A 26,040-nucleotide genomic window follows, 5' to 3' on the forward strand; every position below is an offset into this window, starting at 1 on the left:
CTTGATCTCACAGTCCTCACCAGAAAATATGAGTCATAAATACTGTCTCCAGGCTCCATGAGGATGAGAAAACAGAGCCCAAAGGGTAAGGCGTGTGGCCATGTTTCCACTACTACCAAGCAAGGAACTAGTACTCAGACACAGGACTGTTTGAGGCCAAAGCATTGTCTTCACAAATAAAGGACCGTGAATAGATACAATTACCTCAGACGACATCAGTGAGCATGGGATATCTCAAAGTGACAACCCATGAGCACAGAATGCAGAGGAAAAGGACTTTTTTTTTCCCACTACCACATTTCACTTCAACTCCATGAGGCTGAGAGAGGGGACAGTCTACATTCATGACATCAGCATGCAGTAAGGACAATCAAGTGCTGGATTGACAGATGAAGTGTCTGAGCAGAAGGTAAGTTTATTTCTCTCAAGCTGTACCCAGTGACAAGCCAGAGGTCCTCTCTGGCCATTAGTGTTCTTACTGTAGAAAGAAAGAACCAAAATGAAATGATAAATTCTCAAATCATTTCAAACCTGAGTCGCCATGACTCATCTAGAGTATTGGTGAGTGTTTTTATTCTTTTAAGTCTAGACAACGCTTTTCTATTAGAACTTGCTTGTGTATTATTTTACAAGATTTGCCTAGCCCACACTTTAAGTCTCTTATTTCTTCCCAGGGGAATCTCAAGTGGTTTCTAACTGATGGCCAATGCTTTATTAAAAAATCAAAGTGAGTAACTGTTTTTCCACCCTGGCTACAAAAAAAAAAAAAAAAAAAAAAGAGTTCAGCTCAGCCTCCTTAATGAGAGGCTCAGAGCCCTGGATCATCCCAGATTTCTTACCTGCAAAGGCCCTGGCCTCAGAGATGAGGTTGTTCTGCTTTTAGAGGCTTGGCCCATAGCATTATAGGTAAAAGGAATCCATCGTGGACCTCAGTTTCCTCCTTGTTAAGGGGAGGATTCTCAGAGTGCTTGCTCTGCCTACTTCACAGCACTGCTCTGCAGATAAAAATAGATGATGCCTGCAGAAGCCATGTTAGATTCAAGGGGGACAAAGATGATCATAATGTCTTATTTATCATGGTTCTACAGAGATATAGCACCGGGGAGAGAGAGACAGAGACAGAGACACACAGAGAGGCAGACAGACAGACAGACACACACACACACACACACACACACACAGAGAGAGAGAGAGAGAGAGAGAGAGAGAGAGAGAGAGAGAGAGAGACAGATGTGGCAAAAGGAATCAGCACATGTGACATGACCACAGAGGTAGGAAAGTCCCAGGATTTACAAGATGAGTCAACAGTTTAAAACCTGGAAGAGTCTATGGTTTAGTTCTGATCCCTATCTGAAGGTCCGAGATACAGAAGGAGTGGATATTGTGGTTCCAGTCCAAAGCTGGCTGGCCCAAGACTCCTAGAAAGGGTCATGGCTGCACTGTGAATGTGAAGATAAAATACCAAGCAACTCTCCCTGGACCTGATATTTAATTCAAAGCTAGAATTCCTTGCTGGCCAGGTCATCTTGTCAATTGACTGGAGGAGAATTAGCCACATTAGGGAAGACAATCTGTGCGACTCAGTCTACCAAAGCACATGTGGGTTCCATCTAGAAATACCATCTCAGAAACAAACAAACAAACAAAATGTCTGCAGACAGATCCCTGCACCCTGTGGCTCAGTTACGTTGACACATAAGTGTAACCATTACAAAAGCAAAAATAAACTAATCAGGGACCAAACTTTTGTCTGGTCCCTGTAGTGCCCTCCATGTCTAGACTAGAAACCTAGCACGCAGTTTGGCCTTAAAGCAAGATGAATGAATGGATAGACAAGGTGAACAGGCAGAGGAAGGAAGAGAAAAACTCGAAGCCAGGGAGGAAAGCATCTTCTGTGTCACTATTTGATAGGCACACTTTCATCAGTAATTACGTACTAAACTCTCAAGCAGCTGCCTGAGTTAGATATTATTCCTGTTTCTAGGTAAGGAATTTGAAGCTCGGAGGGTTTAATAGGTGTTTTATCTCCCCTCTACCACTTTGTAAACATCTTTTTCTTACTCCCTACAATGTGCAATTAGTCATCTTTTGTTTGTTCTCTTACGCTTGACCCTTGTGATGAATGGGGTCCAAAAGGCTTACTGATGTCAAATGTGTGACAGTAATTGTATTTGGAAAGGGTTCTTTGAAGGTAGAGTTACACGTCTCAAAATGACACAGTCCTGGATCCTGGTGGGCCCTAAATTCAGGGACAGCTGTCCTTATAAGGGTGGGAAGTGGAGAAGGCAAAGAAAGACAGAGCTGAATAGTGAGGTGGTGCTCTGTGAGTACTTTGAAGGCCAAGGCCAAAGTTGCAGGAGCCATGGAAGATGGGAAAGAAGCAATCAGGCCTTCTCTCAGAGCCTCCAATAGGAAATAAGACTCACAGACATGTCAACAGCAGACACATCTCCAGAGCTGTGAAACAGTCCAAATGTGTCACTTTAAGCTACCCAGTTGTAACCTTCATGATAGCAGTCAGAAAACTAATATGCTTCTCACCTGAATCTGACCTCCAAATTAAACTGCAAGTATATTCCACAAAATACTTCCCAGCTGCCACCCAAAGATGCAGAATCATTTCAGGAACATGACACACATTTGATGAATAACTAAGAAGATCTCATATGGCCAAAGACCAAAAAGGGGCTCTGAGTGGAAGGCAGCATGCCTGGGCTCTCCGCTCTTGTGTTCTTACCACCCCTACAGCCCTTGAGTAACGTCTCATCGCTATATGAAGTCTGCTGTTTCTTCTCCCTGTGGTCAAGAGCAGGCAAAGGTGACCATTTCCCAGCTTACAAAATGTCTAGGGACATCTCCAGGAAATTCTCAGAAAAGTCTGCTGTTTCTTCTCCCTGTGGTCAAGAGCAGGCAAAGGCGACCATCTCCCAGCTTACAAAATGTCTAGGGACATCTCCAGGAAATTCTCAGAGCAGCTACCAACTCTAGCAATCTACAGGGTCACAACTGTAGGAAACAGGCTAGTGTGGGGCCCAGCTTGTCCTTGCACATGTGTCCTGGCAGAACCCTGTTGCTTCCCACTGATCCTTCACACACTGTCTGCTTAGCCCAGCTGTGCTCAGGAGTGCTGCTGGCCTGAGACTTCCTGCATGCTAGCAACACCCAAGGAGGCTCAGCACCCATGGGGAGCAGACCCGAGGCCCTTTCTAACAGCACAACTGGGCTGGAGGCCTTGGCTCCACACTTGATGCGGCAAGTTTCACCCTTTCCTTAAGCCTGTTTTATCTTCCAGAGGATATATATTATAGTACCTAGGAGAGATGCTCCAGTGCTATTGTGGCTCCTTTTCTACCTTCTTTTCCAAAAGCAATCCAAGATGCTTGCTTGCTTTGATGCATTCAGTTAACACCAGTGCCTCCCACAGAGCTGAGCCCAGTAAGTGCTTCATTAAAGGCAGCTGCTATTTTTCACTCACTGAGCATCTGCGAACACTTTTATGATCCAAGTATCAGAGAGCTCTAGGGGAGTACACAACCTGCTCGCCATTCTCCGTGTGAAATATGAAACAGAGGATACAAGGCATTGGCCGAGGCTGCACAGCAAGTAAGCTCTGAGTTAGGTCTCTACTCACAGCCTGCATGTTCAACTACCTGACTTCTCTTCCAGCCTTGGGCACTGGCGAGAGAACATCTCCCAGTAACCGCAGTGCCCAGGGCAGCCTCGCCACTCAGGAGGCCCTAGGGGCTTGTTGGGAGTCACCAGAAATGTGGAAGAGATTATGAGACTGGCACGTAGGAAGCGGTCCCATTCCAAAGCAAATGCATTCTTGCTGTTCACTCACATCCTAAAAATTGTTATTTAATGTACCCTCCACATCCGAACATGACTCACCTTCTGAAATGGAAATCTGGGTAGTTACCAGCTAGGGACAGGACAGCACCGGTTGGTAGCCCCACAGGCAGTGTTGACCTCAGGCTGGAGGCCACCCTGCAGGCTATGGGGACTCCGAGGCTGATGCCTTTGCCTAGGAGAACCTTGACCTCGTCACAGATGGATCTGTTTCTGATCCGGTGTGGCAAATTTCTAAATCTTGGCTGTGGGATGACATTTGCTCCTCTCAGAAAAAGTGCAGGGGGGCCCAGGAGGTTCCAATTGACTCCAAAGGAGAACCAGCTGTAGGAATTCTACCACGCACTGATTAAGGAAGTTCATTTCCAGGTTGTGGTTTCCAGTGGATGGGGCCCCTCTTGTTCCTAGCCCTACTCTGGGCTGTCAAAGAAACCTTGGGAAATCAAAATTGCCTCATCCATTCATCTAGAGCTAGAACTCAGACAAAGCTGGAAGGCTCTAGAAACAATGGCATTGGTCTCCTAAGGCCCTCCTAAGTTCTTGACATTGGGGTCAGTGCTTTACAACCATGACTTCTAGCATGTCAACTCATATGGAAAAGCAGGCCTTCCCAGACTGACAAATAGGACAAGAGGTACAAACCGTTAATGGGTCACAGCTCTCATGCCACCTGAATCCTTATCCCATTTTTTTTTTTGAGCAAATAGTAAATCATCTTCCAGTCACTTTTAGGTTCATTTAATAGAGAAGAAAATTGAGGCTTACAGAAGTTAAGAAACCTCTCAATGTCCCACAGCTTGAGGGATCCAGTGTACAGCTGTTAGTGCCTTCTCTGCCATATACATCTAGGTCTTTCTGATTATAAAATCGGTAATAACCGATTACTAACAGAATGCTTAGTGTTTTCTAACACGCATTACCCCATCCAATCTTCACGGTGATCCCATGCTACGTGTTATGTTTTCACATTTTCACAAGTGAAGAAACTGAGGTTCAGTAATAAGGAGAAGCAGAATCCAAATGCAGGTTTGTGTGAGCCAGGAAGGCTGCTCTTAAAGCCTCCCTACTTTCCCAAATCTCACGAGGGCTCATGGTGCTTGAGCTGAGTTTCTGATCGTCTGTCTGCTGCTGTAATTTTATCATTTTAGGGGAACATTGGAGCCTCAAACCTGGCTCCAGGCTTGGTGGGGACTCTTCTGTCATTCTTTCCACCTTGTCCTTCAAAAGCTGCTGTAAAAATGCATTTGAGATTTGAAACTTTCCCTGCAAGCTACAAACAGACGATTAATTTAAACTAGTGTTGATTTTTGTAGACTATTAAGAGTGAAATGAGTTTCATATTTACTAACTTAAAAGAACATGGAGTTTGTGGTTTTTAAATTACTGTAAAAATGATTAGTAGTATTTTCCCCTTCTATAAAGCCGAGATGAATAGCACCTTTGAGAAGGTAAACACTCTCAAGCAAGGGTCCACAAGGCCTTGCAGATCTCTAAAGCAAGGTGAAAGTGACACATTGAAAGGAGACAGAGTAAGGACTGATGGCATGTCTTGTCAATCAGCCAGACACTGAACACCATTGGAGCTGTCTGTCTACCCAGCACTTTCTAGGAGCTTCCAGCATGGTCAGATTTATTAAGTGTGTGTGTATGTGGTATGAGTATTCTTTCATTAAATACCTCTGAGTGCTGGAGACCATAGCAAGTCCTGAGCACACAAGGTTTCTCCAGAAACCTTCTCCAAGTTTGAAGGGAAGCTAGGCAAGGAAAGCCATGTAGAGATTACACTCACACAATGGCACAGTCTTAGCATCCACTAGGACCATCATCTGGAGGAAATGTTTTAGCTGATAAGTAAAGGTTGAGGTGGAACCCCCGGGAAGAGTCTGCATTCCCCTGCAGGCTTTGCAAGGACTTGGAGTTGTCAAAAATGAGCTTCTATGGAACTTCAGCTGGAGGACACAGGTGTCAGACAGAGGTAGAGGATGAGCGGACCTGAGGAATTGTATAAGCAAAGGCACCAAGGAAGAGAGGAAGAGGTCAGGCTCAAGGGCCATGCTAAATAGATGACCCGGTACTAAAGGATGTTATACACTCAGTGCGCGCCCGTGTATACTCCTGTCCCCACCATGGCCAACACTCTGGGAGCTCTGTGATGCTTCAGGCCTTCCTTGCTGGGAAGCGGATCTCTACGTTTCTGCACATTTTGTGAGCAGAGCACCAACTGCCTGCTTTCCAGTCAGTCTTTCCAAAGGAGTTTGTAAAGAGGTAGACATCTCCCTCTAACGCAGAGGGTTTACCTACAGCCTGTTTCAAAATGCAGGTTCCTTAGCTTTGAGCTCCCCTCAGTAGTTGCCAGTGTTCATCAGACAAACAGAAATCAACTGGATCTATGTAATCTTCAGAGGGGTTCTGCTGGGCTGGCTCCTACGGCGTGAGGCAAAAGAGTCCTGCGATGAATGTGCCGGCAGGCTGAAAAGACAGTGAACCCAGTAGCTACTGAGTCCTAAACTGGAAGCCTTAGAATAAGACAGAAGCTTACAATGCAACTCCAGGCTGAAGCAGAGAACCCATGCAACCTAGGAAACCTCTAATGTAGGACTGCATCCAAACACTCAGGAGCCGAGTCTGATGTGTGCAGCCCATAGCTGCAGAAAACACTCAAGACAAGTGGCAAGAGCGAGTCTGTCTCTCATTTACTATTTCGCTCTATACAAACTCCCTGCCCATTGGATGGTACCACTCATAATCAGGGTGCATCTTCCTCCGTGAGTCATCGAAAATACCTTAAAGGACACACCCAGACATGTGTTCCAGCCAATTGTGCACGCATCTGTGTTGGTCAGTTTTCTGCCATTATAACACATTACTTCAGGTAATCAATATAAGAAACAAAAGACTTGTTTTGGCTCTTGGTCTGAGATCAGGTGTAGCCAGTTATCAGAGCTCTGGCTGGGCTTTCACATGGTAGCAGCAAGGAATGAATGGTGGAAGAAAAGCTCTCCCCTCATAGCTAGGAAAAACAAAACCAAAAGGAGAGGATTAGGGAGTTCCAAAGTTACTTTTCAGAATATGTCCCAACAACCTAAAGACCTCCTATTAGGACTCATGACCACAGCAGTGAACAGAATATTAGTGAATGTTTCCTGATCCCCAATTCCCATGACAAGAACTGGCTGAGAGCGTAATGGTTGGCTTCTGGGTGTCAGCATCGCTAGACTAAGGAATACTGCTGAAGTTCAAGTTTGAATGACCCTCAAATATATACACATTCAAAGTTTGCTCCAGTGAGAGGTGGCTGTGATGGACAGAACCTTTAATCCCTGACCTAGCAGCTGTGGCAGAGTGGCTGTGGGCTAAGCCATCAGCAGTGGTCCACCATGTGCTAAATGCATTTCTGATTGAACTCACTTGATCCTTTCAGAAATTGTGGACATGTTTACCATCCGCATTGGGTCCTAAGAAAGAAAATAAAACAGCCTGAAAGCTCACTGTTGGTTTTTGAAACACCGTGGGTGTTGGCTATGGAGTTTGAATTTCACATGGTCAACAGCCAGTAAAGCATTTTGAACAGGAAAAGAACACAAGGAAAACAGCCTTTTCAGCAAACATCTCTGACTCTAGGGTATTCCATGGATTGGGCTGGGAGGAAATCCTGATAGGAAACTGGCTAGGAAATATTAGGAAGCAGAAGCAAAATTCAAGATGGTTTTGAAAGATGGGCTAAATGTACCCACAGTGGAATTTCACAAGCCTAAATGTCAGGCCCTGGACAAGACTCTACCATACCAACGGCTCCAGGAAATGGCTGAGAGACGTGACTTAGCAGTGTAGCCCTTGAGAAGGAAGCCAAAGCTTCCAAGGAGGAGGCAGCTAGGGTGGAGATGGGGATGGGGGTGTGGGGGTGGAGGGTGAGTCAACGGAGGGTGTGTCTGCCAAAGGGATCCTTGCTCCTCAGCTTCAGAGAATGCCAGTATTGGGGAATAAGGGAACAGGGTGGCTCTGCCTAGATTTCCCCAAGCCAACAGTGTTCCCTTCAACCCCCACAGTTTGAATATAGCTATATTTATGATCTCTTGTGTGTCACTATTTTACAAGCACGCACACTTTGCTATGAGCCCCTCAGCAAACCTGTGGAGCAATATGGGCCTCTTGTTTCACAAATAAGAAAACTGAGGCTCACAGAAACTTGTCTAAGACATACTACGTAGCAAGAGGCAAAGCTGGGACTCAAACCCAGGTCTCCTATCATTATGAAGGCCAGGTACCTAAGCAATACTCTAGCTTGCATATCCTGAAGGATGACGGCAGAAGGAAACAAGCTCAGAGGAGGCACACAAAGATAGTCGGGAGCCAAGCCACTAGTGGGATGGGGGTGGAGATTCTAAGCATGGAAGTTGTCCACACAGAAGCCATACAACACACCTGTGTGGCTCTGTGAGGACCGAAGAGTACTTAGAATCTGTCAGTAGGATAGCTCCCATCTGTTTGCATAGAAAACCCCAGGTGTCCTTTAAGACCAAGCCCCTCCTCACCACCCTCCCCTCTCCATACACAATTCTCTGACTTTGTGGGTACCTCTGTGCACTTACAATCCCTGGGCTTCTCATCCAGCCTCTGATTCTACCCACAAAGGCATGGGCTATACTCAACACCTAGGTGCCTGGGATGTTGAGGATAACCAGAGTCCACTAGTAAATAAGTCATGTTCCTCAGAGACACAGACCATGAAGTAAACCTAGAAGAGGAGATCTGTGAGGAGGCTAGGGAAACAGGGGCCCAAACACTATAACTCTCTGGGCCACAGAGTTCTCCTGATTGGTTGTACGGCTGTTCCAGTGACAGGCCTGGAAGAACCAGGGACAGGAAGAAACCATTTACCTTGGGCAGTCAACATTCATGACATCTTTGTTTGTTTCAAGACAGGGTTTCTCTGTAGCTTTGGAGCCTGTCCTGGATATCACTCTGTAGATCAGGCTGGTCTCAAACTCAACAGGGATCAGCCTGTCTCTGCCTCCCAAGTACTGAAATTAAAGGCAGGTGCCACCACCCCACCTGGCTAGTTCTGACATGTTAACATGCTGGTCTTTCCTGGAGTCACTCGGATGGGAGATACAGAACAGGTGTCCCGGAAAGACCCACTGTGCTCCAGGTCACAATGCCAAGGACAAAATGACTTTTTCTCTCTGCATGGTAACTCCAAGAAGAAAAGGTAAGGGGGATTTGAGCATACCTCCTAGAGGGCTAAAGCAGCCTACCCGAGCGAGCGCTTCCTGATTGCTCAATTCCCTGGAAAATAAGCGTTTTCTGACACCCAGACTCCAGGTCTCTGCCTCTTATCAGTCCTGCATCCCAACAGCATGTGCTACGCTTCCAGCCCACTCCTGTGTTTAGCTTTCTGTTCAGGATGACATGAAGCTCACTTGCCACCTGCCCCTCTGCCCACCTGAAGTGCAGTGACCTGGAACCAGACCAGCCCTTAAACGTGCAGCTTCCAAATGTGCTCAGCAGACTGTGGAGTGCTCTACAAACCTCAGGAATGCAATGCTTCTCATTAATTCTGTCATCCTGAACATAAAACTTTCTACCTAAAGAGGTGTTCCCAGACAGAGTGGGCTGGAAGCGCAGTAAGTGTGCCACAGGCATTCCAGAATGCAGGATTGAGAGGAGGCCGAGACCTGCAGTCTGGGGTATCAGAAGGCTTCTTTTCTGGAGTATTGGGCCACCAGGAACTTGGCTATGCTTCCTTAGCTCTCTAGGAGGTCTGCTTAAATCCCCCACGCTGAGGGTCAGGTTGGGAATAGCTTTGCTCGGGGTCCCTCAGACTCTGAGCTTCCCTCTCTGAAGTCATAGCACCTTGACTGGTATCTGCCCATTGAGGCTTCTGTTTACCCACAAACTAAAAATTTGGGAGCCAAATTCTTCTACTGCTTACTCAAAACTGCCTTGCTACCTAGGGAATGCCGAGCCATTGCATCTGAAGAAGATACTGGCAATGGCACAAAGCCAAAACTCAAGTTCCTCCCAGAGCTAAGCAAAACCCTAAGCAAACAGCCCGAGCCCTTGGAGGCTTGCAGTCCAGGGAGCATGTGTCCTCAGTATGATGCATGTAAGAAAGAACAGTTTGGACTAGTCAGCCACCCGTAGGGCAGACAAGTGAGGTCTCACAGGACATGCTTGCACGGTCACCCTGAGGGGCTTGAAGTAGGGAAGGGAGGATCTCAGCCACTCTCATGAAAAGTGTACTCTAACCTACTAATTAAGCTTCTCCAGGACCTCAGAGGCCATGGTCACCTCCTGCCTCTCCCCTCTCTCCCCTGTCTGTATCTCCCTTCGACAGTGGGAACTAGATGGGCCTTGTGTAAAAGACATGGCTCTTTGCTAAGAATGGGCTGGGGGTGGGGGGATCTGGTTTCCTGGACTTTATGGCTCCACACCCTGTACTCAGACCCCAATTTACATCTTGCATGGGGGAGCTAGGAGGGGTAATTACTGCCCCTGAGCTTTGAAGGTCGGTTTGCTCTGTGGCAACAGAGGTGTCAAGTGCGATGATTAGCATTAATAATAATTCTTATTAGCAATGGGGCTTAGTTCTTTTGAAAAGTAAAGTAGTCCTGCAGTGATTTCCCAACTTCTGAGGTTCCCTCCAGCATTAGGTTTTGTTCTTAAAAAGGGCAACACCATGGCAGGAGGCAGTGGAACTGGGAGTTGAGCCATGGGGCCTCCTGTAAAGATCATAGGCCACTTCTGGTCACAGATGGAGAGAAGGCGCTGGCAATGCTCACTGTGAATGAGACATTTGAAGATGTCTCCAGGTGCCGAACCTGGTCCTGCCTCTCTCCCTGGAATCTCCCTCCTCTCTTCTCCCCCTAATGCTCTGCAGCAGGGCACACTGGGCCTCATGCACTCCTTCAGCGGTGCTTTCCCAACCCTGGACATCACATATGCTAGTCTATACACCCAGAAGGCTTTCTCCCACGGTGGCACTTGGGCATCCCGTGGGTCTCTCACATGCTGCTAGGTGCTCCAGATACCTGTCTGTCCCCTGCTATGCTGGGCAGTTACTGGGTGTTGTTGTCAGTTCATTTGCTGCATTCTCTAACGTGCTTTAACAGAGGGAAAGAGCAAGGGCCTATTCTGTCCTTTACCCCTGGCCAAACCTACAAGATTTCCCATCAGTGCAACCTTCCTCCAGAGACCTGAAGGTAAGAACCAGGACAGGTTGAGGGTCCAGATTGTTCTGGAACTTTTATTGTTTAAATTCTGCTGTGGCTACAAATAGGAATGGCCACATCTCAGTGTGTTTTCTCCTCCTCTTAGACACACTAGGAAAAGCTAAGACCCAAGACAAGCCAGTTGTAATTCCCACCTCTGGCCAAAGTGACTTACCCAAGGCACACATGTGACCCAGCCAGGCCAATTGCAGAGTGGCTATGGGCTGGCCATTCCTACCTGATCTGTAGGAACGAACCTTCCTTCGCTCATCAGACTGAAAATGGAAAGCTACACTGTATGTATATTACCATCTACTCTTCTATTACACATATCCCTTCCCACAAATTTGCATTAGACCCACACAGCACTGGCAGGCAAACCTGGAGCACTGACAATCATACTGTTTGCCTTAGGTAGGAAGCCCATGAGCAGTATGGTGATTTGAATGAAAATGGCCCCCACAGACTCAGATATTTGAATGCTGGAGTCCACAGTTGGTGGAACTGAGTAGGAAAGATGACCTCGTTAGAGAAACTGTGTCACTATGGTGGGCTTTGATGTCAAAAGCACAAGCCATGCCAGTCTTGCTCTCTCGGCCTACTGCCTGCGCACCAGGACTTAAGCTCTCAGCTACTGCTCCAGCACCAGGCCTGCCTGGCAGCCACCATGCTCCCCACCATGATGGCTATGGATAGACCCTCTAAAACTGTAAGCAAGCCCCCAATTAAATGCTTTCTTTTGTAAGTTTCCTTCATCATCCTGTCTCTTCACAGCAGTAGAACGGTGACTAAGACAAGGAGTGTCAGAGAGAAATCTGAGTAGATAATAAGTAGTGGTGGCCATAGGTAGAGTGGCACCAGTGTGGGACACTTGGAGCTAGTCCCCTGTGAGTCTGGATCCGTCCATGCCCTTTTCACCATTTATCTGAGCTTAAGCTAGATTGTGTTTGGGTTTCTTTAACTTGAGCTTACTTGACATCAGGAAATAACAATACCTCTAATTGCATTCATGTCCAATGGGCCCTGCAAAGGATTAAGTGCTAACACTTTTCAATGGTCTTACTCTCTGATATATTACTTATTACTATGGGCAAGCTAATCTTTCAATATTATTTCCTCAGTGAAACAAAGTAAGTAAAATCCACCCGTTTTAGAGATAGTCTAATTGAGGCTCAGAGAAGCACAGAGACCTGAGTCCCACAGCTACTACAGAATGGCAGATCCTACATTAGAATCTCTATGGCATTGTATTTGTTCATGCTATAAGTCATGGCTACATGCACTGAAAACAAGGCAGTTTGGCTACCTGGCCTCCTAAGATTCCCTCCACTTCCTGCTGTGGGAAGCAAAGCCCTTCTTAGAAGCACATCAGATGGGGGGTGTCCTTCTGTATGCTGTGAATACATATTTCTCTTATTGGTTGATGAATGAAGCTGTCTCATCCAATGGACAGTCAGGAAGTATAGGTGGGACTACCAGACTGGGAGAATTCTGGGACAGGGATACAGAGAGAGAGGCTCAAGGGAGACGCCATGTAGCTGGAGGCTTGGGTATCACTGGTAAGTCAAGACCACGTGGAGACAGACAAATTAATAGAAATGGGTTAATAATTAAGAGAGAGCTAGCCAATAAGAAGCCTGAGCCATTGGCCAAACAGTTTATAATTGATATAAGTCTCTGTGTGTTTATTTGGGACTAAATGACAGTGGGGTCAGATGGGACAGAAACTTCTGTCTACACACATTATGTCACTTTTCCCACTGTTGTGACAAAATGCCAGGCAAACTTAGAGTTCATTTTGGCTCACAAAGGGAGTGCATAGTCCATCATGCTGGGAAAGCATGGTGGCAGGAGCATGAGACAGCTGGTGGCACTGTATCTCAAGGAAGGACAGGGAGAGATGTTTCAGCTTGCTTTCTCCTTTGTATTTTGTCCAGGACTCCAGTCCAGAGAGTGGTGTGGCCACCTTAGTTAACCCAGCCTAGAAATGCCACCATAAACACAACCAGAGGTTTGTCTCTTATCACATCCACCCCAGATCCCAGCTTGCTTCTAAGGGGGCTAATGTGCATCACCTTTACATCTCCACACAGTGGCCACTCAAGACCTCCTTGCAGGGAATCTAATCCTGCCACACACTGCTTGTCCTCAGCAGCTTCCAGGAACCTTGATGCAAGTTTCTATGGTATTGGGATACTTGGTGTGGTGATTTGACTAAGAACAGCTCCTGTAGGCTCATATATTTGATTGCTTAGTCACCAGGGAGTGGAGTGGTCCTACTTGAGAAGGATTAGGAGGTGTCACCTTGTTGGAGTAGGTGTGAACTTGTTGGTGGAACTATGTCACTAGGTGTGGGCTTTGATGTTTCAAAAGCTCAAGCCAGGCCCAGTGTTTCTCTCTTTCTTCCTGCTGCCTGCAGATCCTCTCAGCTTCTCTCCAGCACCATGTCTGCCTGCATGCCACAATGTTCCTCACCATGATGATAATGGACTAAACCCCTGAAACTGTAAGCAAGCCCCAGTTAAATACTTTATTTTATAAGAGTTTCCATGGTCATGGTGTTTCTTCACTTGGGAAAGAAGGCTCCCAGTAGAGGCAGAAGTAACAACAGGATGTTGCAAAAAAAGTTCCACTTTCATTGGCAGAGATGTAGATAGACCATGCAAAGTTGGAAATGATTTTTGTGAAGCCATACAAAACTGGTGTTAAATCTGGACCAGCTGCTAATTGACATTTGGGGCAAGTCACTACATTTCTTAGTTCTCTATGTCATCATCTGTGAAGTAAAGTTAATACCATCTTTTAAAATGTATGTTTGTGTTGCGTGTATGTATAAGTGTGTCCATATGTGTGTATGGTGTTTAATGTATGTGTGAATGTGTATACATGTGTGTTTTGTGTGTGTGCTTGTGTATGTGTGTATGTTTCTTGTGTATGTGTGGATTTGTGTATGTTTGCAGTGTATTGTATGTTTGTGGTGTGTACATGTGTATCTCTGTATTTGCGTGTGGTGTATATGTGTTGTGTGCTTGTATGTATATGTTTGTGTGTATGTGTGTGAAGAGAGTGTGTGCATGCCTGCGTTCATGAGTACTTGTATGTAAGCAACCAAGGAAGCCTGGCATATGGTAGTTGCCCAGTACAATTTTCTTTCCCTTTCCTTTTTTTTTTTTTTTTTTTTTTTGCCTCATAGTAATAATCACATTTTGTTCTTCAATGGAAATCCGGAAGGAAAGAGCTGTGTGGCCCAAAGCTATACTCACTGTACTTCCCACTAGTACCACTTCCTCCTCAGCCATGATGCTCCCTCCCACCTCTGCTGTTCTAATTACTTTTCATCCTTCATCCAAGTCTCACCCTCCCAACTCTGTCTACAGAATATTTTCTTGGATGATTAATTTGCACCTAGGTTTGGCCTGAAAGAATGTCTAACGGCATCCTTTCTCCAGAGAGTATTGTCTTTTCCAGCAGAGAAAATGGAAAGAGGCCAAAATGGGGAGGGTAGGGTCTTGAGGATGGAAAAAAAATACAGAAAACTTAGGAGACTTATTGTTTCAAGGGCTTTCCCCAAGAAATATATTAATAGCCACAGGAAAAGACTAGAGCACACCAGACATTATATTTACCAGTCACTGCACCGAGGTTCTCTGTTTTTACCATCCTGCCCTCACATACTTCTTTCTCCTAAGGTCAAGATTCCTCATAGCCTTCAAGGCTCAGTACAACTGCCTTAACTGACTTAACATGACTCAGTTCGTGTGTTTGACAAATCCCAACAATGGGTTCTGTAAATACAGGCAGGCAGGAAACTTAAAAGCTTCTTAGGGGACTGTCAGAGATCCCTTACCCACTTTTAAATTACTTATGTATTTATTTTTGGTTTCTTAAGATCTTGCCTCATACCAAGGCTGTACTTGAACTTGTTATATAGCCTGGGCTGACCTTGAACTGATGATAATCCTCCTCCCTCAGCCTCCCTAGTACCAAGATACTTGTGTGTGCCACCAGGACCATGTTTGTTTGCTTGTTTGTTTGTTCATACTGGCGATTGGTCCCGAACCTTGCACAGACTAGGCAAGTGCTCTACCACTGAATTACCTCCCTGGAGCCTTAGAGTCTCCTTTAATATGGTATTTGTCTCCTCCCTCTGCTCCCACAACTGTTACCACTGCTGCCACAATTACTTTTATGTCCTTCTTCCTTTTTTAAACACCTTACAGCAGGATCTGCAGAGATAGCTCAGTGGCTAAGTGCACTGGCAGCTCTTGCAGAAGACCTGGGTTCAAGTCCCAGTACACACATGGCAGATCACAACAGTCCTTAATTTCAGTTCCTAGAGATTTGATACCATTTTCTGGCTCTATGGGAAAACACACATATGGTGCACATACATGCAGGCAAATCATGCATATATATATACCTATAGAAATAAAAATAAATTTAAAAGAATTTAACATAAGACTTTATAAATCAGTTTGACCAAGTTACCAGTTTGCCTGGTCTTAGCACGGGAGTACTGCTTATTGAGAACCTGCTCAGTCTCCAATGCACTGGGCAGTAACAGTACCAATAAGAGGGGTGGGGAAAGACTTTTACAGTACTTCTCTCAGCTGCTGATCTTCACATATTCACTGGATACCAAGTTCCTCAATTGCTCTAGCTAGTAGGATCTATGTGATGCTATTTCACTGTCCTGTGGACCCATGTTTTTTTCGGCTTTTCCTTGCTACGCCCTGGAACAATATCTGCCCATGAGATTAACTCCATTTTATGAGAACTGCTGTATTTATATTGAGAAGCATTACGAGTCTGTGCAAAAGGTTTTAAAAGTACATTTGTCCAATTTCTTAGTAGAGATTTCTGTCTAGAGACTGGTTTGGTGTGGTCAGTAAGTAATAAAATCCTTCAGCAGCCCACCCTGCCTTGTTCTTTCCAGCCTCTGCTAACCTCTAGCAGCTGTGGTATTTTAAACAACATTTTCACATATGTGGGTATCAGGGCCACCTAATACAATTCTATTAGCACCTTAGACATTCCTAGTTAGTAAGGATCTTCCATTAACATAGTTGGAATAGAAGCCTCTGAGCCTGCAAATGGAGCTCAGTGGTACAGTGCTTGCCTAACATGTTCAAGGATCCGAGTTAAATGAACAGAACTCCCCCAAAACATACATACATACATAATACATACATACATACATACATACATACATACATACATACATACATAGAAAACATTTGTAGCTTCCACTAATTGGTTGTGTTTGTTCTAACAAAGGACACAGAAAGCCAAACCCACACTCACATATTCAGTTGCCCTTCAAGTGTTGAAGAATGTTTACAGCCTTTCCTCTTGCCCTTCTCTTCTAAGAGTTCTTTCAATTGGGCCAGGGTAATATGATTTTGGAATCTTGGCCACATCCTTTAAGTCTGTTTCACTTCACTTCCCTTGCAAAGTGCTTGACCTGAACAGGAGTGTAGAACTAACCTTCTACCCTCTTGCTTCTTGAGTAAATTCCTAACTTTCTGACTAGTGTGTGTGTGTGTGTGTGTGTGTGTGTGTGTGTGTGTGTGTGTGTGTTGATACGTGAACCATCATACACAGATTCACTAGGTGAATACAGAATGAAGATAGTTGAAACCATTTTTATTTAACTTGGGGTTAAAAAGAACCTATCTAAAATTTATATCTGCCGGGAAACTCAGAATATAATATTACATAAATAGCGATTCCAGATGTAAGTTAAAGCTCTCTACTATGAGGGCCCTAATCCATCTTGCAAGTGAAGAAAACAGAGGAGACTGATGCAGAGGAGAGACAATATGAAGACCCAGGGAGTGTCTTAAGTAACCTTTCTGGGTGATGTAACAAAATACCTGACAAAAGTAAATTGAAGAAAAGATTTCTTTTGGTCAGTTGGAGAAAAGATTTGGTCCATCAGGGAGAGGAAGATGCAGCACAAGGGTGTGAGGTGTCTAGTAGTGCCATCTGTAGCAAGGAAGCAGAGTAACGAATGCTTGTACTTAGTTCCATGTCCCCAGCCCATAGGATTATACCATGAAATAGTGGGTCTCCCTTCCTCTGTCACACTTTTCTGGGGACACTCAAGGAGAGACAAATAGGTGATTCAAAATCCAGCCAAGCTGAAGGTAAAAGTGAACTACCACAGCAAGATACTATGTAATGGAGGCAGAAATTAGAGCGTACGGAAGCTTGTTGGGAAGGACAGTGTCTCCTTTGTGTCTTCAGAGAGGGCTTAGCTGCTTTCCCCCTGACTCCAGATTTTTAGTCTCCAGAACTGTGAGAATACAGTTCATGGTGTACATCTTTTGGCTTGTGGCAACTTGTTACAACCTCTAATAGGTCAGCACAGGAATAGCACATCTTCAACAGAAAAAGAGAAACACAAATATGTGGCACACAGGATTAGTTCAGTGACCAAGGTGAGGAGCAGGAAATTTCATGAACTTCTCAGGTACCAGTTATTTTATACTTCTTCTTTCCCTGCCCCCCCCATTGTTGTTGAGCAAGTTTTCTAGAGGGTTCTATTTTGTTTTCCTATACATTCTCTATTAATTCTATGATTTTAGTGGTTTTCTAATAGCTTTTTAACCTTGTACAATTTTTTGGTTTTGTTTTCCAACTTGTCTTGGTTTTATTTTGCATCTCATTTTCTAAATTCCTTGGTTAGAGATTTAGTTGCTTACATCCCATTCATTGTAATTTTTAGGTGTAAACACAAAGGCTAGGAATTGACTTTTGACTATGACATTAACAGTGGCTGTATTCTGTTTTCATATCAAGGACTTTCACTTTCAGTTTATTTAATGGTTTATAATTGCATATTTGTATAGTTTTCTTTTCAGAGTTACTGTTAGTGTACTACCTCACATTGTACCTTGGTCTAACTGATCTTGGAACTTGTTATCATTATACAGAAGCTATAAAAATTAGGATTTCAGTAAACAGCTTTCTTTATGGCAACTTTTAAGTAAAGTTTATCATAGATGATTATATATATGTATATATATTTACATATACACATATATACATACACACACATATATATGTATATATATATATATATATATATATATATATATATTTCTTATCTAGAAAGCAGCAACCACAGAATGTCAGCAGCTTTTGGGATTCAGATATTCTTCAAATAGTTACACCACTAAAATGTCTGACTGTATTACACTCAGAAATTAAAGAAAAAAATACTAAAATCCTACCCATACCCTTGACATACCCATACCCAATGACACTGACTTTGGCTTTTGAATTATGTTCTCCAGATTCCAGAGTAAGTATCAATCATTTGTAAGGTTGAAATCAAAGCCCATTCCTCTGTAAAGTCTTCACAAAACACCCTTTTCATACCATGTGCTTTGCCCACTGTCTAGAATTCTACTCTGCCTAACAAATCATACTATGAACTCCTTCTAGTTAAGACTGTGTCTCATACTTCTTTCTATACCTTCAGATCATCCCTGGCTTCTCCCTTCTTTAATCACATAACAACAAACAGCAAACACCATGAGGGTTTGATGCCACGTTTTACAGGACACCTATGAAAGTGTCCTCCAAAATATTAGGTCAAGTGTTTGAAGCTGGAAAAGGGCACAGTCAAAGTCAAATTTCAAAGCTTAAAGTCAATGCCTGAGAGGCATGATATGAATATCCCCAAATTTAAGAAATACACAGTTGGACCACAGGAAGCAGGGGAGTGGGGAGTCAGGCTGACATGTCTGCACACTACAGCACCCACAGCTCATGTTCTGACAAGTATAGCAGTTGTGTGATTTACTTTTTGCATTGCTGTGGCAACGGCAACTTAAAGGAAGGAATAATTTCTTCTGGCTCACAGTAGAAGAAGGAATTCAGTCCATCACAACAGGGAAGGCATGGCAGCAGGAACATGAGGCAGATAGTCACACAGCTCTACAGTCAGCATTCAGAGAGCAGGCAGGAAGTGGGGCCAGGCTATCCGCCCTCAAGGTTCACCTTTGTGACTACTACTCCACCAAGATTCAGTCTCCTCAAGGCTCCATGACCTTTCCAAATAGCACCACCAGCTGGAACCCAAATGCTGCCACATAGGAGCCAGTAAGGGACATTTCTCTAAATCCCAGCGGTGATGATGGCAACAGGCTCCAAGAGAACTGATTCAAAGAATAACCAGCACACAGATAAGACAGTTGCCAACTTGGCACACCCCCTGTGTGAGCTCACTGATGCCCATGGCAGACCTGTGAAGAAGACAAGCAAGACCATTATGTGCATTTTGGAAAATAGGTGTTTAGGGTTCAAAAAAAATTAATTAACTTTCCCAAGGTCATAAAACTAGCAGACAGTTGAAGCAGAAGCAAGCCAAGATCTTCTGAGTCCTGTCCACAGCCTCTATTCTTTAGGCTACAGTGACTCCAAATTGACTTAGGAACTCTAGACAGAAGTCTCTGCATTTCATCACCAACCTGAATGACCAGATTGCCACCCGTGGAATTCCCTTTGGAGCAACATGTGCTTGGAGACGCTAGAGGATAAACACACAATCCCTGCCCTTAAGAAGTCCACAGACTTGTCACGCGATAACTGCAATGCTCAAGACAAGTCATATCTACTGCGAGTGCTATGACAGAATTGAGGTAATTAATAAGAATATTAAGCAACATTTGTTGAGCATTTACTATGCACCAGGTTTTGTCCTCAACACTTAGCTATGCCGTGAGTAGCATGATACACCACAATGCTTAGCACACAGCCAGAGTTTAAGCACTGGCAGACATTTTGACTATATTCTTACAAATAAAATCGGGGGTTCTCACCCACAGAAAAAGGAAAGAATGCTTTACACGTAAATTACCTAGAATAACGTTGAGGAGAAGCAGATGGATCTCCTGAGACATGGGATCTGAGGGAGAGATGGTGTTAAAATAAGTAGACGCAGCCGGGGCGGGGGTGGGGGGCAGATATTATTCTACCATCATGGGAGCAAAGGGTTGGGGCATGAGCAGCACCAAGGTGAGGGAGAGGTATGGAGAGTAAACATTATGTTAGGTCAGCCAGAGACTGGCTACAAAAGCAGGGCCTGCAGCTAGATAGCCCAGAGAGGCTGAGCCCTCCCCAGCCTTGACCTGGCTCCAAGGGAGGCCCAGATGGTCAAGGCTATTTGTTTGTAGGTTACATTTTTTTCCTGAACAGACTCCAAATCCTAGTTTCCAAAGAAAAGAGAAAACAGACTTATTGGGTCAAAGGCTTTCCCTGAGAAATGTCCTTGTGGCTATGTGCCAGCACAGGATTCCCCCATAGACCAGACCAGCAGTCGGCAGGCTGGAGCCTTCCTCAAACCCTCCAGTAAGTCAGGGATTAGAAGTCATTCCCTGGGAGACTTTCGGCAGAGTCATGTGCCCAGCAGCTCTGCCCCAGTATTTAAGCCCGCCCAGCTTTGGCATGCATCCTGGTGACGTCTCAGTGCCTCACAGGCCCGCCCTTTCCTGTTTGGCATAGCCCTGTGCTTCCTGCCAGGCCACATCTCCTCTGAGTGTTCCCTAAGAGTGGTGTTCCCAACCCTTGACCCCAAAACCAGGGTACGTTGTGGCTTTGACTTCCGCAGCTGGACAGAGCCATGGAAGTGCCTCTGCTGGCAGCCATTCCACTGCCCTGTAGGGGCAGCACTGCCTGTCTACTCTCATGCCCCAGCACCCCCTGCACACCCCTACACACCCCCTATCTATGAGCCTGTCCCAAACAAAGGGTGGGAGGAGACGGGCAATGTACCTGCGTGCAGATGATAAAAGGACCTAGGGGTATTATGTGTTCCAAACTTCAAAAGGTTAGGCAAAATTCAATGGGTCAGGTTTTGTTTTGTTTTAATCACACACAGGGAGCTCTGCAGTGCCGCAGGAAGTGGAGGGTGGGGAAAGGATATTTCTTTCCTGACTTGTGGTTAGGGAAGAACTAGGTCTTCTAAGTCAGAGACCTCTGCTCAAATCCCTGCTCTGCTGGCTACCATCTCCTGTGTAACCCTGGGTGAAACGCCTAACCTCTCTGACCACTGCAAGCTCAGGTGTTCAGTAGAGTCTGTCTCATCAGGAGGGCGAGCATTTGGTATGTATTACCGGCATGAGGGGTGAGTTCAACGCTGTCCATTACTTCTTCTCATGCCACCCCTTTCTCCCTGGGATCTGAAGACAGCTGTGCTGGAGCACGCTGGTCTGTTTTACTTCACAGGCTGTTTGTCACATGTGAATCTGAGTCACCCTGAGTTCCTCCTGCCTGGAGGCTGTGCTCTCCTGGAAAGGATCTGGGGCTGTGCCAGAGTGGACATGCTGTTCTGGGAACCCCGCAAAAGCTGACAGGGGATGTGAGATTGCTCACAGAGGCCTAGGCTTCTGTGGCCCCGGAGCTTCTTTGTCCTAGGGCATTTCCATTGAGGATACAGACATGTGAGCCTATAGGCTGCTGGGAAGAGCACAAACGCTCATGAGAAGCAGCATGTGAGGTATCCGGCACCCTGGTGGCACCCAGAGAAACCCCAGTGTTCTTTTAGTGGAGAAGATAGACTAATGACCAAGAGACAAGGAAGAAGGAAACTTGTTCTGCCATGCCCTTCTCTTAGTACCTTATAAGATGGCTTTCATCCCTGCTCTCAAATGTCTACTCATTTGGAAGGGCAGGGTTATTGCCACTTCCAGATGAAAAGTACCATCGTTAGTAAAGTGACACCATTTCCTGAAGTCACACCATTTAGCTGTGGTCTGGTGTGGCCTTGTCACCTGCACTCCTGTGGCTCACATAAAAAACAGGTGTGACTGCCCAGTGTCCTCGTGGCTGGAGCACAACGAAAGGAAGGAGGTGGGGCATGAGGAGACCTCTGCCTCACAGACAAAGTATCAGAATTCAGGGAGACCTGGAGGACATGAGAAAGAGGGACAGAACTCAAGCCTCAAGAACTCAATCCTCTGGTATAGGGGGATGGGTAATCATTCACATACCCTTTCAGCATCAAGCTTCAGCAGGGCTGCCAGACACGTGGAAGTGGCCTGCCAATTAGTCAACCCCCTCAAGTAGCCCTGATCCCCCATTAAAACACAATTCTCCCTTGCTGTAATGCTGCATGGTGAAATCCCAGCACTTAAGGGATAGTGGCAGGAGCAGCTCAAGTTTGGGGCCAGCCTGGTCTACATAATGAGATACACAGGAAGAAGGAAGGGAGGGAAGGGATGTTAGTATTCAGGCATCTGTACTGGCCTGTCAGGATACGACCTCAGCTGCAGCCACTAAGAGCACCACCTGTGCATATTCACTATGTTCCCTTCTAAAAGGGCACTGCCCACCTCTCTCCCCCCCTCTGTCTGTTTCTCCCTCTCTCTCTTCTCTCTCTCTCTCCCCTTTCCTCTCTCCTGCTGCTCCCATCCCTGTAGGCTCATCTCCCCTTTCCCCTTTTTATGATCCCTTTTCCTAATTAAAAAAAAAAAAACCCTCTGCTTGAACCCTTGCTTTTCTTAATTTACAACAGGGGGATAGGGTAAGGGGGAGGGAAAAGAAAGGAAGAGGAAAAGCAAGCAAAATGGGGAAGGACACAGGACCAAAGATTGATGAACAGGTTGAAGTGATGGTCAATTGAGTTGGATATGGAAGGCAGAGGCAGGAAAGTCAAGAGTTCAAGGTCACCCTTGACTTTTAAATTGAGTTTAAGGCCAGTCTGGGCTAAAGGAGAGAGACCTGCAAAGTGGGGAGAAATCTGCTTTGGGAACAGGGATGGGAGCAGCAGGAGGCTCAGAGCAGAGAAGCAGCTCATGGAAACCTGCCTAACTTTGCAGAGGTGTACAGACAGCAAGAACCCAGGCCCTCCAGGCTTTCTACTGGTAGCCTGCCCTTTGGTGGCATATCTATCCTCCCTCAAAGGCAAAAGGTGGCAAGCCTCTGGAGCCCAGTCCCCTGACCATCTTCTTCCTGCCTGGAACCCCACACTTGTTCTAGCATAATAATAGTTACTGACATGCCGCCATCAGAGACACATGAGCTTCCACAGTGTGCCCTTGATTGGGAGGAGCCTTTCAGATGTCACACCTCACTCAGGTTTTAGTGGGATTCTTTTTTTCTTTTTATTTCATTCTAAAATTACAGTTATTTGATGGGGGTGAGGGATGGCATATGTGCCATAGGGCATTTGTGGAGATCAGAGGACAACTTTTAGGAGTTGGCTCTCTCCTTCCTCCATTGGGGACCTGGGGATTGAACTCAGGGCAGCAGGCTTGGTGTTAAGTACCTTTACCTGCTGAGCCCTCTCCCTGGCCTGGGGTTTGTTTTGTTGTTAGGAGTAGAGGATACTTTAGGGCTATCTTTAGTGACAGGCGCCTGTTGCTGTTCTGGAAGACTAGCAGTTAGTTGTCTTGTCTCCCTGAGCCAATAGTGGGGGACTCCACACTCAGGTATCCATTGCAGGACCTCTGTGTTACACTGACACTTCCCAGATTATGGTGGAAGCAGTGTTTGTGACTGCTTCTACCCCTGTCTATGCAGTCACTTCAGCCATCCTGCTATTGTTCCTGTCACAAGCCTAGTGTGTCCCCACATCACAGCCTTTACATTCGATGTCCCGTCTACTTCAAATGCCCTTCTTCCCAATCTTCAACCCAACCAAACCACAACCACACTCAGGCCTCTGCAAATGCCATTTCCTCAAGGAGCCTGTCCTGAGTTCATCATGCAAATGGCCCCTCATGCTACCCATCTGGTCACACATAGCTGTTCTGATGATACGAATTACTACATGAACTGCTGTATTATTTACTGCTTACTCATCTACTGTGCTTCTCCTCCAGGAGAGAGTGAACTCCACAGAAGACACATGGTCTGTCTGCTTCCCTGCTAAATCCACGGTATGAATGCTTGCAGGGACTGTGTCCCTTCTGGTAATAAATAAACAAAGAATGGAGGGAGAAAACTTGTCTTATTTTACTTCTTATTTATGAAATCAAACCTTTCTGGAGAAGGATTACAAGGATGAATGCTTGAAGCCAGGGAGACCTGCCGTCACTGGGGAACGCTCAACCTCAGAAGCCAGCAATTATTCTCTATGGCTTCAACAAAGAACAGCTGCCCTTCAGAAGACAGAACCTGGGTGGAGACTTAAGCCATGAAAATAAATAATCTGGCTGTGTGCAGGGGCCCAATCTGGAGGCTGAAGCCAAAGGAAGTAGAGTTTTGAGGGCATTGTGAGTTACATAGCATGTTTGAGGCCGGCCGGAGCTACATGGTAAGACCCGATCTCCACAGAACAAAACATGAAAAAGTAAAATCAAATAATGTGCCTGGGGTGGTGTGTGGCATATATGGTGTGGGGTATGTGTGTGTACTGTGTGGTATGTGGTGTGTAGGGATGTGTGGCTGTGGTGTGTGTGTGTGTGGTGTTGGAAGGTGAGGGATGTGGAGGGTATGGAGTGTGTGTGGTAGGGGTGATATGATGGGGTGTGGAGTCAGGGGAGTTGAAGGGGGATAATATGTGTGTATGTTCAGATACCTATGGATGTCATGGGCAGTTAAGAGAGATTTGTAAACAACTTTTAAGGCACCAGCAGGCTTGAGAGATGGCCTTACACAAGCAAGAGGATCTGTCCTCTTCATTGGGACCTAGACTCAGAAAGAGTTCTGTGACGAATCCAGCTGACCAAGAAACCTGTGGAGGAGGAAGAGAAGGTATTCCAAGCAGTGGAGTAATCTGGGCAAAGTCATGGAATGATGACAAATTCTGGGACATAGAGGTGACAGAGTCAGACTCCTGTGTGGTCCCTATGCTAGTAAGGCATAATAGTGACCAGCTGAGAGGTAGACAACCTCAGGTGGTGTTAGACAAACCCAAGTTCAAGAACGGACACTGCACCAGTTCCATCTTTCTGGCTTCACTCCCTGAAAAGCAAGGGCTGGGAGGAAGATGGGAAGAAGTATCCTCTCCCTCAGGGTGCCCTCGGCAAAGATGGAGGATAGCACCCAGAAGCTCTGAGGAGGCTTGTGTTTAAAGAGAAAACACTGAAACGGCTGTGTCTTTGCTTCAGCTTGCTTGAACCACAATATTTATTTGGAATTTGAAACTCATTAAGAGTGGCTGTGAAGTGTTTACCCAGGGTAACTTGGGTTATCAAGAGACTGAGAAAGTTTGACTGAAATGACCCTGAATCCCTTCTGAGCCTTCAGTGTGCCAGAGGTCTGCAACACAGGAAGCACAGGGAGACACTGTGAGACTTGGAAGTTGCTGTTGGTCTCCAACTCCAGCTCACACTTTGCCATTCAGTCCCTGTGCAGGTTAAAGTCCTGGGATATCTGGAGTGTCAGATGCTTCCTTCATAACAACCTGGTATCACAGACTTGTGGGCTTATTTCAAATAAGCAGTACTTGGCACATAACAGGTCCCAGCCAAGTACAAAGCTGTGCACAAAGCTAGCCAAGGCTTCCCTCAGTAGCCTACTCCTTGGTCAGAATAAGGTCCTTTTGAATGCTTCCCATGGGATGTTCCCCTGCCCCCAAATACACTATCAGGTCTCGTTTATAAGGAGATATAATGTGGGTTTGGGCCTCAGAATATAGCTTCAATGAATTTTGGGAATTTAGGTATGTGCTTGGAACCACTCCAAGGTTAAAAATCTTTTAAAAACTAAAGCATTATTAAAATTATCCTGAAAATCTTATCCACTGTGTTTTGATGTCCATCCATTCCCAACCCTGGCTATCTGCATCTAACTGGAAACTTCAAATGCAAAAGTCAAAGTTGAAATGACCAGAACATTTAAGCAGCAAGCATTGAGAGGTGCATCTGTTTGCACTGCCAGACAATCTACAGTCTATGTTTCCTAGCTCTGGCCACAAGAATTAGGAGAGGGCTCCAGACAGGGAGGAAAGGAATGAGAGAGCTCTGGCCCTTAGTTGTCAATGCAGGCTGTTTGGGAAATGATTGTGTGATAAACACAGTGATTG

At 45.6% G+C, this 26,040-nt stretch overlaps 2 long non-coding RNA genes across 4 annotated transcripts; one reads left to right on the forward strand and one right to left on the reverse strand.

Annotated features, from left to right (window-relative positions):
* On the forward strand, positions 1 to 25,754 carry LOC107977883. 3 transcript variants are annotated; one of them, XR_004768197.1, is made up of 3 exons: positions 2 to 409; positions 23,894 to 24,327; positions 24,640 to 25,754. It is a non-coding gene; the product is annotated as an uncharacterized LOC107977883 (long non-coding RNA). The 3 variants fall into 3 exon arrangements; XR_004768194.1 differs by having other exon boundaries at positions 1 to 409; positions 23,894 to 25,754; XR_004768195.1 differs by lacking the exon at positions 2 to 409 and adding an exon at positions 19,310 to 21,173 and having other exon boundaries at positions 23,894 to 25,754.
* Positions 17,847 to 21,424, reverse strand: LOC107977884. The gene is made up of 3 exons (XR_003482239.2): positions 21,185 to 21,424; positions 19,930 to 19,977; positions 17,847 to 19,315 (listed from the first exon to the last, which is right to left on the reverse strand). It is a non-coding gene; the product is annotated as an uncharacterized LOC107977884 (long non-coding RNA).
* Positions 25,755 to 26,040: the final 286 nt, after the last annotated feature.

The sequence above is a fragment of the Cricetulus griseus genome, chromosome 2 (genome assembly GCF_003668045.3).
Source record: "Cricetulus griseus strain 17A/GY chromosome 2, alternate assembly CriGri-PICRH-1.0, whole genome shotgun sequence".
Lineage (NCBI taxonomy): Eukaryota > Metazoa > Chordata > Mammalia > Rodentia > Cricetidae > Cricetulus > Cricetulus griseus.